This window comes from Protopterus annectens, chromosome 13.part0 (genome assembly GCF_019279795.1).
Source record: "Protopterus annectens isolate FY-2018-M chromosome 13.part0, PAN1.0, whole genome shotgun sequence".
NCBI lineage: Eukaryota > Metazoa > Chordata > Ceratodontiformes > Protopteridae > Protopterus > Protopterus annectens.
The window spans coordinates 27,916,432-27,930,518 of record NC_056747.1 but is presented as its reverse complement, the minus strand read 5'-3'; positions in this window follow the sequence as shown (position 1 = coordinate 27,930,518).

The following is a 14,087-nucleotide window of genomic DNA, read 5'->3' as shown; positions in this document are numbered from 1 at the left end:
GAAAGGGAAGGTCTACAAGAGGGTAGTGAGACCAGCAATGTTATATGGGTTGGAGACAGTGGCATTGACCAAAAGGCAGGAGTCAGAGCTGGATGTGGCAGAGTTAAAGATGTTAAGATTTGCACTCGATGTGACTAGGATGGATAGGATTAGGAATCAGTATATTAGAGGGTCAGCAAAATCGACAAATAGGAGCGAAAGGACCTCAGAGATATAACTTTTCCAAAGATATAAAGAGGTTATTCAACCCAGTAGAAGCAAATCAAAGGTGCAAAGTTCCAAAGATGTATAAACGATTTTCCAACCCAGTAACAACGCAAATCAGCATGTAATCCAATAAAAGATGATTTATTGAGCTAGCGAGTGAGCGCTTTCACCAAACGGCTTTTTCAAACTTCAACAGTAGCCATTAAAATCAAACAACTTATATACACTGGGGAGGAAGTTCATTTGTCGATTTTGCTTATTTATACTTGTTTGGAATTAGGAGCGTTTATCTCCCTACAGGTGCTTTGCTGTGTCGTTTTTTATCATATTAGAGGGTCAGCTCATGTTGGACAGTTTGGAGACAAAGCAAGAGAGATGAGATTGCGTTGGTTTGGACATGTGCTGAGGAGGGATGATGGCTATATTGGGAAAAAGATGCTAAGGATGGAGCTGCCAGGTAAGAGGAAAAGAGGAAGGCCTAAGATAAGGTTTATGGACGTGGTGAGAGAGGACATGCAGGTGGTTGGTGTGACAGAGCAAGATGCAGAGAATAGGAAGAAATGGAAAGAGATGATCCGCTGTGGAGACCCCTAACGGGAAAAGCCGAAAGATGATGATGATGATATACAATGGCAATACTACAATTCTAATAAAAAAGAAATATCTTAATTACCATTATGGATTGTATTTATCCTCATGCTACAGATGAAGTCTCTCATCTGATTGCTCTCAGATATCACTTTAGGTAGTTTCTCTCATGCATCACATTAGGTAGGTGCTGTCACAAACACATTAGGTAGGTGTACACACTTTATTGTAGCAGTTTTTATCACCCACCATCCTACATCTCTCTTTTTTTAATGGAGTAATTATTGCTGATTTCAATATCAATGTTATTGGGGAGAATTCTCTGCCTCTGAACCAAATGTTGCAGCACTTCAGAGTGTGCTCAGTGATACAGGCCCCTGCTTGAATGGATACAACTATCTCTACCTTCACACTTTACCTAATATTGTTCTGAATTTTTTATAAAATTAACAGATTAAGCTGTTTATTTACATACTGTAACTCTTATCAGGTATATCAGTCATCCTTCCCTTAGGTTTCTTGTTGATCTAATCTGTCGATCTTTAAATTGTATCACAATGTGATTTTAACATTTCTTTTACTTCTTTCCAGATTTTCTGAAAATCTGAACCTAAAACGTTTGCCAACACCTGCTCTATAATTCCCTTAGTCTTCTCACAAGAACTAAGTACATGAACTAAGCTTTCTTTCACATTCATGCCACATTTACAGGTTTCTAATTTATCACGTTTCTTATAACTTTTCATATTTCTGTTTTATATTACTTCTAAATATTATCACCAATTATCTTTTGTGCAGAAAATCAGAACATCTGCTTAATTGTATTTACCCTTTCTCTCTTGAGCTCTGTTCCATTTGTGTATAATCTTTCAAATATGAAATTTTCCAAATACTTAAATCCATACTTCTCTTGTAGTTGTTTACATAAATCAAATAGTATTTGATAAGTTCAACATTCAGAATTCGAATTTTCTTTCTTAACCAAACTTGTCTTTCTAAGTTGTATTTATGGAATCTCATAGTCCTAATCCATTTTACTCTCTGTAGAAATTTTAATCTGCAGCATTATAGAATTCTTTAGGAAATTAACGTTGAAGAAAAAACATTATTATTCTATATGACTTATTCCAATTTAGCCAGATTGCATTTTTTTAGTTTCTTCTAGGGGGAGCAGGTGTCAGAGGCACTAGATAAAATAGGATATAGAAGATGTTTAGATTATCTTAATGGGAAATTTCAATGTGTTTTAGTATTATTTGATGAACTGACAGAAGGGAGTCACCTTATAACTCATAATGCTTAAATTCTACAAACTGAAGAGAGGGTTTCTTTTCGTAGACCCTTAGAGTTTACTTAATCCAAACAGCAGTGATATTGTTCAACCCTCATGGTAGGAACTGCAAGTAGGATAGATTTTGTGATTAGTTTAAGTCAAAGTCAAAATATAAAGATTATTCCCATTGCCTTATTTACTTCTTAATGAATATATCTAAATCCAACTTCAGACCAGTGACAAGTGGAGTACCACAGGGTTCAGTCCTAGTTCCTCTCATGTTTAGTACCTACTTCTCTGAAGTACAGGCTAACACATAAGGTCTTTGGCTAACAAAGCTCACAGATGACTGCAAAGTAGGAGCCATAATCAAATATCCTAACAATGTGGACATCCTACAAAAGGGCCTCACTGAGACAGATGCTTGGTGTCAAAGCCATGGCCTCAAGCTCAATGCCAAAAAGTGCATTGTCATCCCTTTTGGTAAAAACTCTGTACCCATTACCTACCACATAGGCAGTAGTCTACTTAACACCAAAAGTGTAATAAGAGACCTTGGGACACAGGTGGACAATAGTCTCTCCTTTGATAATCACATCACCACAGTAGTCAGGAAATCCTTCTACGTGGCACACCTCATCACAAAAGGTTTCTCATCCAGGAAAAAAAGAGGTCATTGTTCCCTCTACTTATCACTCATTAGACCCATTATAGAGTACAACGCCCCTTTTGGTATGTACCTCACAAGACATCTACAACAACTGGAAAGGCCACAGAAATACTTCACAAAGAAGATTATAGGCCTCAAACAGATGCTCTGAGCAGACCATCTCAAAAAACTCCAGCTTTACTCTGTCGCATATCGCCTACTCAGAGGCGATCTCTGCCTAACATACAAAGCTATGTCAAACCCAGAGCTGTTGGACATGCTCCACGTAAAGAAATCCCAATCACTCCGAGTTACCTGCTCTAGGGACCTAAACCTTGTCACCACAATAAACAGAACACGCTGGAGGGATAGATTCCTGTCTCAGAGACTTCCCATACTCTGGAACAAACAACCTATCTATATCAAGCAAAGCTCCTCATTAGCAATCTTCAAGAAAAATCTTGATGATTGGATGGGAGCTAGGAAATTCACCCCAGGGATCACTTCTGTGGCTCTGCTTGACAGGTGCACAGGAAAATAATTTTCTTGGCTGGTGAAAGCCAGGGTACCTTTTTGGCTGGGCTTGTATAGGCCCCAGGGCCAATAGCCTAGTACCTACCTATGAAGCTATATGCAAGTATGCATTTATTTTTATGTTTTGATGACCAGGTTAGCCAAACCATGTCTATAGCCTTTATCGTGGAAGTCCCAAGGTGGTATTCATACAGACTAGGGGAAATTTGCCGACACCAATTAACCCCTTGCTCCTCATTGTTATGAGAGGGAACCATTTTGCAGGTGCACTTCCTGTTTCCATTACAGGTACGGAGGAGGCCCACAGAAACAGGGAGGCACAGCAAGAGAGAAGGAAATGGAGTGGTGAGAGAAATGGAAGAAAAAGCAAATATTGAGAGTGGGGAATCTGTGGAGGATTAAGAGATGATGTTTCAAAGAAATTTGATGGAAATGAGTCAGCAAATGACGGATGTATAATTACAATCCTCCAGTCAGGGGGATTGTAGAACAATTTACTTAAAGAAATGGTGGTGCAGAGTGAGGCAGAAAATGAAGGAGATGTTTCCTGGGGGGACCACTATGGAGAAAACACAGAAGGAGGCTCTTGAGACAAGTCTGAAGAACAGTGGTGAGATGGAAAAGAAAACATATGTAGAGAAAGTAAAAGAAAGCAAAAGGAGAATGCGATAGTGTGTGAAATAAATTACAAAATTACAAAATGGAGGAGTTGTGGTATATAACACCTGCTGGGTTAAAAAACAATTTGGATAAACGCAATAATTTACACAAATGTGTGTTTAGAAGTGATAGGGATAGCTTTAAATAAAGAGAAGTCAAGGTTTTGGCAATATACTAAAGGTAAGGGGTATATATTTGGCACCCTATTATGCTGTTACAGATGCAGGTTGTCGAATGCGTCTGTCGAACTGAAAAGTGCGAAAAGGCAAAATAGTGAAGGGGCTTTTCAGTGAAGTCTTTTCCTGGGAAAGACTTTGTTTGGCCGCTTGCGCTACTTTGCCTTTTTGGCACTGTAGTGTGATCTCAGAGTTGGTATATTTAAGTAGGGGGTGTGGGGGACACAGCCCCCCACATTATGTAATGTTTTACAGTTTGTTTTATCGGAACAGCGATTTTTTTTCCCATAGAAAAAAATCACTCTTCTGAGGTTTCAGCATTGTAGGCTTTCGCTTACATGGGGTCGATTATGTGTTGTTCGCTCTTCTGAGCATGCGATATAATATAGATCCATATATTTTACAATTAATTAAATTTCTGTGTTAGATATAAAAGTTAGAAATAAAAATGCAAGTAGAATTCAGTGCAGAAAAACACAGGAAATAATTTCTGTGTTTTCCAGAAAAGGCAAGTTTGTTTTATCAGCCAGAAATGGGGCTTATTTAATAAATTCAGTACTGATGGGAAAAATAACATACTTAGCAAGTGTACTTATCTTGCCAACAGTACTTGAGGAGGAATTATTGCAGATTTTTTTTTCATTTATATGGGGTTTTAGATTAAACCCAGTAAGAAGAGTAGTTTTGTGTAAAATTAGAGGAAGGAGGTTTAGGGGTTAATTAACTCAAAGGTGTATGCTGCTTCATTAAATGTGTACAAAATGTTAAAACAGGTAAATGAAAAAGATGACAGATTAGCAGTAAAACTGTATGACTATGAGAAATTTTCGAGTAAAAAAAAAGTAGAGTCTATAAATGAAATACAATGTTAAAACATTTTATGGAAAATAAAAATTGACGATACAGAAAAAAAGATAGAAAAGTATGGTATAAGAATGTAATGATAAAACATTACTATGCAAAGTCGCAGGAAAATCTACCAGATGAAAAAATTAAAGCTATAAAAATAAGCAGATAATAATGGTGTAATCAGAAAGCAGTATGTCAACATTTTTGTGGAGACTAGTAATAGATAAACTGCCAGTAAAAGGTATTACGCCATAGCAAAAGAAAAGTGATACGTTTCTTCTTCTTGGCAATGTAAACCTTCTAAGGATCATGTGTTTTTGGAATGTAAAGCAGTAAAAATGTTATAGGGAAAACTACATAAAGAAGATTTTTTTTAAGATATAAAAGAAGTGGATAAAATAAACAAGGATAAGAGTAGAAGTAAAGAATATGTTAAAAGAATAGAGAAGTCATTTTCTGTTATATGGAAGAAAGGAATTATGATAATGGAAAAAAAAGGAGTGGGGGTCTAATAGAATTATGAATTTGTTTGTATATATATATATTTATATACATACACACACACATGTACATTTGTAAATATGTCATAAATAATCTTTTCGTATATAAATAAATGACCCATAATCTTTGTTCCATTTCAGTTTTGCCATGGTGGGTCATAAGGTGGTTGTGGTATACAAAGGGAAACTTTAACATATGACTTCTGAATGCAGTCATTAAAAAATATGATATTTGTATGAGTTATCAGATGGTGGTTTACCTAAAGGACTGCAAAAATTGTTTGAAGAGAGTGCTCCCTAAAATCAGGAAGTTGCCGAGTGAAGCCACAATGTATTGATAATGTAGATAAACTGAGTGAAGGGGTTAATGGTCACGAAAGAATGTTCCTCTGGTTTGACCAGTTATAAACTCCCTTCAGTGATGGAAACACTGTAGGGCAAAATGTCAGAGGGGGAACATATGTGCCAGGTGCAGAACAAAATTCTAGGGAGGTACAATGAGAATTAATAGATTCATTCCTACTTGTCATACAGTTGATAGATGTATTTAGGAAAACATTGCAACATCAGTAGAATTTACTGTTAATGACATTTCAGTATTTATTCACGTTCAAAGGTTTAGTTATTGTAATTTAACTTTTGATACTATAACTACTGCTGAAACTGTTTTTGAGAATGTACACACTTAAGCAACTACGTACTCCTTGGGCTTCAAATAGTTTCATTTTTCTAAATATTTCAGCCAAAAATGTATTTTATAATGACGTCTGTTCATGATGCTAATAAGATGTATGATACTGTACAATTGTGAAACAACGGTTGGAAGGTTTTAATCTACATGATATGGAAGGAAAATTAAATCATTTTCCAAGTGTAGTTACCATTAATGGGTATACAACTTTTTTATTTTTATTTAACATTTGTTTACCGGGAAAGTCCATCTTGGAACAAAGCCAATTTTCAGCAGAGGCCCGGGAAAAATGCTCCAGACGCATATCTTTGTGACATGGGAGGAAACCAGAGTACCCGGAGGAAACCCACACGAACGCAGGGAGGACATGCAGACTCCAGACAGAAGGCACCCCAGCCGAGAATCTAACTGGATAACCTCTTGCTGTGAGGGCACAACCCATCTGCTGCACCAGTGTGCCATCCTTATGTTATTTATAAAGGCCATTTAAAGACGTGCTTTTTTGTGGCTCAGCTTCACATGTATTTAGTTCTTGTGATTATCATAAATGTCTGCATTCCGAGGAAACTGGTCACATGGCTCACAATCATCTTTTATTTTACAGAAAATGTAACTAGACTGGTCACTTCTGCTTTGACTGACCTAAAGCAAAGGATACTAGGCAGTACAGCATTCAGGGAGAGAGCAAGGTAGAGGTTAGTAAGAATATTAGGGTAGGTATGATAATGAGAAAGGGGGCAAACAGGTGATGATTTAGAGGGGAGTATTAATGAAGACAATGGGGCCACATCTACTACAACTGGGAAGAGAGTCCAGAAAAGGAAAACAAAACAGGGGGGAAGAAAACTGCAAAAAAGGAAGGGACAATCATTTTCATTGTAGTTTAAATGTGAATAGCCTCAAAGAAAAAAAATTACATATATCTAAAACAGCTATCAGAGTTAAAGTACAGATTTATGTTGTTTACAATTTACCAAAGAAAGGTGAACCCCTGCAAGTATGGTAACTGCACGGCTCCAAAAAGTCCTTGAACGAAAAAAAAATGAAAACTGGGTTCGGCTGTAAGTTTATCAAGCCTTTATCAGTGCAGTCATCAGACTTACAGCCAAAACCGGTCTGTTTTGTTTCCCTATTTATATTAATAAACCTTTCTGTCATGGTTTGCTGGCTCTGCAATTCTTTTTTAGTTTAAAATTTACAACATAAGTCAAGTTGTTGTGTGATAGTGATGAACTGCTATTCTGTATAGCTTTGTAATTTACTTGACGTCATTGTTGGGATTACTGGAATGTTGGTAATTAGAGGTTTTAGGATCTGTTTTTGCATGTGTATCATATTTGTTTATAGATCTATCATATTTCAAGAAAGAATAAAATTGTTTTGATTATTAAAAACTTATGCTTCCCTGAATTTACATAGCATTTTGGTGGGACATTTCTAAGGATGTTATGATACTTAGAGATGCATTCTCTTGTGGTATTTGGTTTTTGGGTCCTTGTACAGAGAATATTTAGAGAAACGGTAAACTTCCATACTGAAATAGATTTTGTTTCCTCCAAAGATATGTTGCTTGTTAATAATAGTCGTTCAGACTTTCTCTCGGTTCATTCTCTTGTTTTATTTGAAACTGGTTTATTTACGTCTTTGTCCTTTGGTAACTGGGAAAGGATAACTGAACCAGTGAGCAATGTTCAGTGGAAGCCGTGCAAGAAAGGCTCCACAATATATTAAAAAACATTTAAACAACATTTGCTGAGTAATTAAATTCCAGGGTAGAAGACCCAGCAATTGATTAAATATTTTACAATGTTTTGAGGAGAAAGACTCCACAAATACACACAGACATTTTACAATAGCCAGTAAGTAATTATATCCAAGGGGAAACACTTGCAACAGATAGAACACTTTAAAACTGATTGGAGTGTACCTTATATACAAGGGGATTAGAGCCCGCACAACAGGTTAAAATACGTTTACAGAATATTGATAGGAGAAATTGTGATCAAGAACACAATATGTAGTGCTAGTAGCAAGACATTTTGCAGACATGGAGAGCCTGTGTTGAGTAAACTAATACACAGTTATTCAAAATATTGATTATATTTCTAATAATATGTGGAGGTCAGAAAAAGAGAGAGAGAAGTAACAGAATGAGATGTGGATGGAACAATGTGCAGGAGGGGAAATTAAGGACATAGAGAGAGTATTAATTAGTATTATAGATAGAAAAACATTATGGAAGGACACTAGAGAGGAAATAAAGTGTCATCTGAAGAGGTAGAAGAGTGTACATTAGTAGCATGGTAACACTAAACGTGAGAGCTACTTTTGATGTTAGGGCATTACTACCCAAGATATGGAACTCTTAGTGAATTCAGAGTGAGAAAGGCATAGCTGTAGTGAGCACTTGGTCATGCATTTGTTCTGAGCATTGTGCAGATACAGTTTAAGGTGTCAGATATCGGTTTTGAAACTGCAAAGGTTACTAGCATGTTTAAGGGATAAGGGGACTGTTTCAGGAGTGGGCTACATAGCTGGAATAGAGACCGGTTCCTACAGACAGGTGTTGTTTGTAGGTAGTGGGGAGCATTTTGTTTTCCGATTGAAGTGGTCTAGCAGGGCTATATGCATGCAATAAGCCTCATAGGATGTTGCTCTGCTTTGTATATTAATGTGTGTACTAGTAGTTGGTTGTGAGTGAGTTGCTTCAATAATTTGAGCCAATCTGATTTAGGGGTAAGCACTGATGGGTACTGGTTCATGAGGTAGTGGCAATCTGTTTTAGGGGTAAGCACCGATGGGTACTGGTTCATGAGGTAGTGGCCAATGTTGCTATTTTCTTGCAGCAATTGCTCTCTTATGTGATTTAGAGACTATATAACAGTCAATAAAAGGGATAGCAAAGTGATATGGAAAAATGAAGATTGATTGCTTTGGGAGCATCACATTATGATGACTTTTTTATGACAACTGGATATGTTGGTGGCAAGCCTGTATTGATAAAGATAACATTTGCACTGTTCCTTTGAGGGTCAAGTTTGGCGTAAAGTAAAAAAATATGAGGATAAGACCAAAATGGTGTCCAAATGGTGGGACCCATAAGGATTCATTCCTTCCTTTAATGGCAGATATTTTGATAAATAAACAAAATATATGATTTCTTGGAAGAAGCATGAGCTTTTTCTTTTGTGCAGTAAATCACGTCAGACAGATCAATTGGATATTACTCAACTTATAATTTCAGGAGAGAGAGATAGTGACGTCTCAAAGTTATCATGGGAGTAATTGAAGGTTCTCTTTTAAATATGTATATTTTTCCTAAACATAAGGAATGGATAGTACCTAGACATTCTAAGGTAGATAACTTTGGAGGAAGTTAATAAGGTTATAAAAACATTTCTCAGCTTTTCTTCTCTTCTTATGGATTTCATAACATATCTAGTGCACAGAGAGATGTCTTTGGTCCAAAATTTTTTTTAAAGCTTTAAATAACTGGTTAAGCAATGATGCTTTGACAAGTCAGATTTGTGAAGGGGCCGTTTGTTTTTTATTTATATAAGAAGGTAAGAGTTCTAAGTAACTGGAGACTGTTGACATGGATAATATGTAGTATAAAATATCTTGTAAAATCTTTCAGGAAAGATTGCGCAGTCTGTTGACTAAATGTTTTAATTTAGAAATGTGAAGTTGTAGATAGCATATTAGTAATATGCACGGTACCTTGCGGTGAGTGATAATTGAACATCTTTTGATTCTGTCGCTCATGGGGCTTTATGGCATATAATGAATAGTTATGGGATTAGCCTTATGATTACAAATATAATTCGGAGGATATATTCACATTCTTGTGTTAATCCTTTGGTGAATGAGTGGTTTTTAATCTTCTATTTCAATTCAGATGGGAGTTAAGCAAGGATGGCCCTTTAGTGGCCTTTTATTTGGTATCATGATCTCAGCTGCTGTTGATCATTGTATAATTTCTTTGAAGGTTAGGTGGGAATTTCTACAAGGAGTTTATTATTCCCCTTGCTCATCATATGCTGATGACTTGATTTTTAGTTAAATCATTGACAATGCTACACAGGGTGTTTTTTGGTCTTGGTCTGTCCTTTGTTGGTCTAAGTTTAAACTTACAGAAATGTAATATTATGAGGAAGGGTTCATTTTTTATGGGTTTTTGCCTTTGCAACTTATCTCTCTCTATCGTTGGAATTATGGGCCTATGCATGTTTTATTAGAACACTGGGATATTTTATTAGACATGGGCTTTAGATTTTTTATTTAATTAAAAAAATATCTTTACATTAAACTCTGATACTTGGGAAAGTAATATATGTTGGCATGGCCATACAATGATCAACAACTGCTGCTACTAATCTGCACTCCTTCAAAACCTCTATAAAATAACACTTCGACAAAGCTTGGACTTGCTCCTGTATGAGCCCAGGCTGAGGTACATTTTTACCTTTGTCTAACTTTAGTCTCTCCATCCCCATTACTAACTTACCCTACGCTCCCTCTCCATCCCCATTACTAACTTACCCTATACTCCCTTCCTCTAGACATACACCCCTTAGGTTAAACTCATACATTTTCCACATCCATTCCTACTATCCCACGCTACCCTTCTCTACTTGTACTATACTACACCATTACTAACTTAGCCTACGCTCCCTTCCTCCAGACATACTCCCTGAGGTTATGCTCATACATTTTCCACATCCATTCCTACTATCCCACGCTACCCTTCTCTACTTGTACTATACTACACCATTACTAACTTACCCTACGCTCCCTTCCTCTAGACGTACTCCCCTTAGGTTACACTCGTACATTTTCCACATCCATTCCTACTATCCCACGCTACCCTTCTCTACTTGTACTATACTACACCATTACCCTACGCTCCCTTCCTCCAGACATACTCCCCTTAGGTTATGCTCATACATTTTCCACATCTATTCCTACTATCCTACGCTACCCTTCTCTACTTGTACTATACTACACCATTACTAACTTACCCTACGCTCCCTTCCTCTAGACATACTCCCCTTAGGTTACACTCATACATTTTCCACATCCATTCCTACTATCCTACGCTACCCTTCTCTACTTGTACTATACTACACCATTACTAACTTACCCTACGCTCCCTTCCTCTAGACATACTCCCCTTAGGTTATGCTCATACATTTTCCACATCTATTCCTACTATCCTACGCTACCCTTCTCTACTTGTACTATACTACACCATTACTAACTTACCCTACGCTCCCTTCCTGTAGACATACTCCCCTTAGGTTACACTCATACATTTTCCACATCCATTCCTACTATCCCATGCTACCTTTCTCTACTTGTACTATACTACACCTTCACCAATATAATCTGTTACTATATTTCATGATCTCTAGAATATTATTAAATGCTATGATAATAATCTATTATATAAATAATTGTGAATCTTCCTATTATCAGGCTTTCCATATAATTTGTGCTTGAACACAATGACTTTATTATTTCTGTTGAGTTTTTACTTGGACAAACTGTGTTGTTTTTCAAATTTTGTGCTTGAATGTTATGACTATTATGTCTGTTTTTTCATTCTGTTAACCATATGTATCTCAGACTTTTCTCCCTTGGTATCCACTGAAAATGGGTACCTCATGACCCAGTCAGACTTGCCTGGTAAACAAATGCCAAATAAATACTGGTGTATTCTTTTCCCAGAGACAAGTAAAAATACTTTTAGGGATATTTTTTTTAACTGGGAGGGCAAATTGATTTAATCCTTTCAGGAGAAATGTTTGCCAGCAAAATGAAGGAGGAAAAGGGATGACTCAGCAAAGTGTGCATTTTGCCTCAATTCATTTCTTTCTGATTTTAAAGCTTCTACATAATGCACAGCAGTCTTATTTATTTTCCTTTATGGAAAAAAGTATTTGGATCATTGAGATGGGCTATGGCAAAAGAAAGTGTTGCAGCTATATGAAAAAAATATTTGGCAGATTCTTATTCCTTTGAATAAGAAGGACTTGTATGTTATGGCTATGGAGCACTGGTATGTTACGATTGGTATGTTGCAACTGGTATGTAAACTTACAGTTAAAAGGCAAATTAAATATAAGGCAAGGAAGGAAAAGTTATGCCATTAATGTCAACTGGGAAAAAATGGAACGTGCTTTACTTACATGTCAGAGAATTAATGATTTCTGAGTATGAAACAATGCTTATTTAATATTCCTATATTTAAAGATTTAGACTTGAATTTGATTATATTGGTATTATACGCAAATAAAAAAAAATCTGTGAATAAAATATTTGTAAGTATTTTCTGAATATCCAGATTTGAAGAGTCATAATACTTTGTGTGATGTAGTTCAAATTTTGTGGACATTATGAAAATGGTTGTGGGGAAAGGATGGGAAAATTATGCCCTTTTGTCATATAGCAGTTAGTATATTTTTGTTAGAAGATTTCAAATGTTAATGATATATAGTCATTGTTTATGAAAAGAATCATTGTCAAAAGAACAAATTAATTTCCTGTACAGTCTGAGTAGAAGTAGTGAAGCATTCTTTGGAACTGCTAGGTGGCGCCACTGAGCTGCTGCTGTAGTTCTGTGAATTCCAAGATGGAGGAGAGTACAGTAGAGATGGGAGAGGAGTAGAAGGAAGACATACTGAATGAAGAAGAGACTGAAATAATTGTTAGAGAAGTGTTTAGAAATCAGGAAATAATTGTTAGATTTAGAAATGAGAGGACTGGAGGCACCAGTTTTGATACGTGTGATAAACCAGATAGAGTTAAAAGAGAGTGATAAATCACAATGGAGTGGTATGGTGGAGAGAGTATTACAGGAGGATGAAGGAGATGGCAAAAGCAGCAGCTGGTGATGGGAAAATATTGGTGGTATTATTAGCTGGTGGAGTAGCTAGTTTAATGATGTACCTCTGCAACATGCAGATGCAACAAAACAAGGAAGAATGGAAGAAAGAACAGAGAACAAAGGTTTGCAGTTCTTCAATAGCAACAAATTAGACAGCCAGTGGTAAAAAATAAAAAGTTAAAAGACAATGTGAACAGGTATGATATTATGGACAGTATTACTTTCCCTGCAGGGACTGGCATTAAAGATAGAAGAGCATTAACTCATTTGGCAGTTGAAGATTTCTGTGAAATGACATTTGAAAGCTTTAATTTGCTGGAAAAATTGATGATGGAGATGAAAAAAGAAATATAGCAACAGTGTGGAAATATGGCTTGGGAGTACAACAAAACATGAAAATGTGCAATTTATGAATTAAGGTGTGGATGAGCATTACCGTGAATTAAAATGCGTGAGTGAAAATGTATGAACTAGAGGTAGGCAAACATGAGTAACAATGGATAATTCAACATATTTTAAATAAAGTAATTGTGAATGGTAAATCTGCATTTGTTTGGTACTGGAGCCAAACTAAAGCATGTTATTTCTGTGGAGATGAAAGTCATTTAGTAAAGAATGTAACAAAGGTGTGGTTAGTGTGGGCAGAGGGGATGTATAACAAAATAAATAAATAACTCTGACCCAGTTTATAGAAAATGTGCAGAATTTGGATGTTTCTGGTTTGACTGTCTGTTATTACAAAAGGAAAGAGTAGATCAAGCGAAAAGCTCAGAAGACAGAGTTGAAAGTATTGCTACAGAAGATGTTGACAAAGAATGTGGTATGCAGAAAGGGATACTGAAGAAAGTTAGAAAAGAGGTGATTAGAGAACAAACAACTCTGAAGTTAATATACAGTAAGAACAAATGCGCACTCGGTGAAGAGGAAGAAAAGGGAGAAATGGAAACAAGATAAAAAATCATTTGAGCCCAGTTGATAAATAATTACAATCAGTTGGGTATTGGTGAAATGGAGTGAAACATTCAAATGAATCCTTTTTGCTTGCTGGATACCAGCTAGAAAAAATAAAAA